Here is a 4074-nt window from a genome sequence, read left to right as displayed (position 1 = left end):
ATGAAATTACTCTCATAAGTATCACTCATTCATTTTCATTCTTATCAGAAGTCTGTGGGTTTCGAATACTTACCTGTGCTATCACTTAGCACAACACTCGTCCAAACATGACAATTCATATCCATCATAACATTATCATATAACATAAATGAGTTTATCATGGCAAGAATCTTTTATTTCATTTCTCATATTAATATTTTTGAATTTATCGGAGTCTCGATGGATATCCCATTCACCATCAATTCATACAAGTGATCATTTCAAGTACGCACTCCCGCGAACCTCACTCTTACTGCGGGATTACCATCCAGGCTAAATCCCTTGTAATGACATATACTTAAATAAGATCGGGTCTAAATTACTAGTACATGCTAAATTTAGATCCTAATCAGATTATCAATCCGGGCTAAATCCATTTCAACACACATAGTCTTAGGGAAGGTAGATCACTTTACAAGTTCATGTCCGTCAATTCATATTTTCCCTCGTAATATAAACTCATAGAGTATCGTCGGGATTACCAGTCCAGGATAAATACCTTGTAACGAAATATACTCAAATGACATCGGGTCTTAATTACCAGTCCCGGCTAAATTTAGAACCTAATTCAGATTACCCATCCGGGCTAAATCTGTTTACACATGTTCTTCGGAAGGGCTATATAGGGACTGGATCACCCGTCCGGGCTAGATCCTTTTTTATCATCAATTCCTTTTGAAGAATCCATCGAATATCCTATTTCATTCAACTGAGATTTTTATTCCTCTTGTTATCAATCATGTCAATGTTTCATAAATTTTCATACATTGAGCATTCAAGTCATATTCTTATCAAGAGCATACATTTATCATATAATCGTCATTTAAGCAATTAACATACCTCACACATTGTATTGACTTGCAAACGGGCTTACCTTCCTTTTCACTCTTTCACAAGTTATCCAAATTAATAAAACATCATGTTATATCAAATTCTCAATATATTCAGCTATTATATAACAAGCCATTAATGAATGAACCATCAAACATTTCATGTGCTACTAGTCATATATCATTGTTCTCACAAATTTTATATACCATTCTTTCATCACTTTTCAATATATTAAATCATGTCATTCATGCAATAATAATAAAGAATTTTCAATTCAAATATAGCAATGCAATATTATTCACGCACGAACTTACCTCGGCTCCAAAATAGCAAAAACGAACCTAACCGTCGATTTTCCATTTTTCACCCGATCTAGATTCAATCCTCATTTTTCTTGATCTTTAATATCACAGTTAGTCTAATTATTAGTCACATTATTTAATGTGATCCAAAAATCATATTTTGGAAGAATTACTTTTTTGCCCCTAAACTTTGTCAAAATTACACTTTTGCCCTAGGCTCGTAGAATAATTTTTATTCAATTTCCTCACTCTTTAAGCCTAGACGAACCATTTTCATAACTATGTAAAACCACAATTCTCATCAAAACACACTTTTATACCATTTTTACAACTTTTACAAAATGGTCCTTTCGAACGTTTTCATCGAAAATCGCTTAGTAAAAGTCATTTATTTAACACCCAACACTCATTTTCTACCATTAGACATCAAAATACAAGCATGTCACTCATGGGAAAATTTTTAAACTTAAGCCTTAGCTCAAAATAATGGTAGAAATAGGTAAATCGGGTTACGAGGATTTAAAAAACGTAAAGAACATTAAAAACGGGGCTAGTACGCACTTACTATGGAGGTTGGAAAGCTTGACCAAACCCTGGCCATGGTGTCCATGCAAGTTTCGGCTGAAGTATGAAGAAGATGGGCTAATTTTGGCTATTTTGGCTTTTTAATTCTTTTAATTATTAGATTACCAAAACGCCCCTAACTTAAAAATATTTTATTACACCCATTTCAAGTCTATTTTTGTCCATCACTTACTAATGGTATAATTACCATTTAAGGAAATTTAATTTAAAAAATCAGAACAATTTAACCCTTCTAACATGTGGAACTCAACTTTTGAACTTTTTACAATTTAGTCCTTTTGACTAAATTGATTGCCCAAACGTCAAAATTTTCAAACGAAATTTTCACGCAATCATTCCGTGAAATTATAGACCATAAAATTGTAATAAAAATGAATTTTCTTACGTCGAATTTGTGGTCTTGAAATCACTGTTTCGATTAGGCCCAAAATCGGGATGTTACACTAAGCTTGACAACCCTAGGAAGTAATCATAGGTTAAACGAGGTTGGAAGATAAGTTTTGTCAAATAAATTGTAATTTATCGTGGTTAATAAAGTGAGGTCAAGAGATAAGTGAGTGTCAACTAATTAATTAATTAGTTATAGGTCGGCAATAATTGTTTAGTTAATAACTAATCCACCATAAAAACCTAATATGAAGTTAATTACAACCCTTGAAACGAGTTAATCTTCCTGATTAGTTTAATTGATTTAGTTGTTTGTTTATATTATTGTTTATTTATTTTAGTTATTTAATTTCTAATATTGATCTCTTTTATGGTTTATCGTAATATAGATTTTAACCATTACCATTTAGACTTATTATTGTAAAAGATTTTCAATAGACTTAATCCATCCTCCCTTGGGTACGATCCTCAAAATACTTCCCTATGTTCCATTGTAAAACAAATACTATTACAATTTGACCCGTATACTTATGGACACCGATGCTTAATTTTATATATTTTGGTGTAGTATTTTCTAATCAAATGTTCGCACATTTGATGACGGTCAAGTTGTTGGCGCCGTTGCCGAGGAGGTTTTGGCATTAAATTTAAAAATATATTTATAGTTAATAAGATAATATGAATGTTAAAGACTATAGATACAATATTTTAATTTTTAATTTTTTAATTTCATTTTAATTTTTTAGGTTGTTCATGACCGAAGTAGAAGCTGCCCAATCGAGCCATATCCAAATTCAGAGTAGGTAATTAGACGCCATCGGATGAGCACCAATCCATCCAGGGTGATTAATCAACCTTATGAGAATCTTTTGTTCGACAATCCATAAGAGCAACAAGTGAACATCCATGTAGAAATCTTAATGGTTTAAAGGACATTGTACGAGTATCCATACCTACACTAGATACTGTGTGAGGCAGTATTGAGAGGCCAGCTATTAATGCCAATACTTTTGAGATAAATATGAGCACTATTAAGATGATCTAAAACACACTGCCATTCAAAGGAAACATGGTGAAAGACCCAAATCAGCACTCGAAGTGGTTTCTATAACTCTACGACACCTTTAAGTACAACAGAGTATCCGACAGTGTTGTGTGTCTTCAGTTATTTTTTTTTTCTTTGTGTGATATTATGACTAATTGGTTAAACTTGTTAGAACCAGGTTCCATTACTACATGGGATGATTTAGCGGAAAAATTTTTACACAAAAATTTTTCAATTAACTGAACCATTTAGCTTAGGCGAGAAATCACCAACTTTAAGCAATACGGAGGTGAGTCCTTTTACGAGGCATGAGAACATTTCAAGTTGATGCTAAAAAAGTGCCCACACCATGGATTGCAAGCATGGCTCCAAATCCAAATTTTCTATAATGGTATTGATGGCAATATCAGATCCAGCCTAGATGGAGCAGTTGAAGGATCAATCGTGTTCCACACATACGACTGAGCATATAAAAGTATTCATGACATGGCTATGAATTCGTACATGTGGCCCAATGAAAGATTCACATATAAATCAAAGCCTCAACTATAAAAGCTATAAACAAGATAACAAAGACGATAGATATAACCAAATATTAGAAATGCTTAACCGTTTAAAGTCAATTGCCAAACCAACAAAATCGGAGCCATGTTTTGAAAACTAATTGGAAGAGACGAGCTAGATATGTAATAAGGGTCGAGATACCTATTCAAATACCTATAACCTCAGTTGGAGGGATCATCCAAACCTTAAATGGGGAGGCAACCAAGGAGGTGGAAATGAAACACAAAATCAACCAAACCTTCCTTACCAACCTCCCCCATTGCAACAAAGATTTGTGGGAAATGACCATTATACATGTGGTCAACAATTTGATCGATTAGA

The 4074-nt window shown here is 33.1% G+C and overlaps 1 non-coding gene across 1 annotated transcript; it reads right to left on the bottom strand.

Annotated features, from left to right (window-relative positions):
• Positions 1 to 3439: 3439 nt before the first annotated feature.
• On the bottom strand, positions 3440 to 3545 carry LOC128294922 (small nucleolar RNA R71). Its single transcript, XR_008285229.1, has one exon. It is a non-coding gene; the product is annotated as a small nucleolar RNA R71 (small nucleolar RNA).
• Positions 3546 to 4074: the final 529 nt, after the last annotated feature.

This window comes from Gossypium arboreum, chromosome 6, assembly GCF_025698485.1.
Source record: "Gossypium arboreum isolate Shixiya-1 chromosome 6, ASM2569848v2, whole genome shotgun sequence".
Lineage (NCBI taxonomy): Eukaryota > Viridiplantae > Streptophyta > Magnoliopsida > Malvales > Malvaceae > Gossypium > Gossypium arboreum.
The sequence above is the reverse complement of the archived record's forward strand: the minus strand, read 5'-3'. Positions and strand labels throughout refer to the sequence as shown.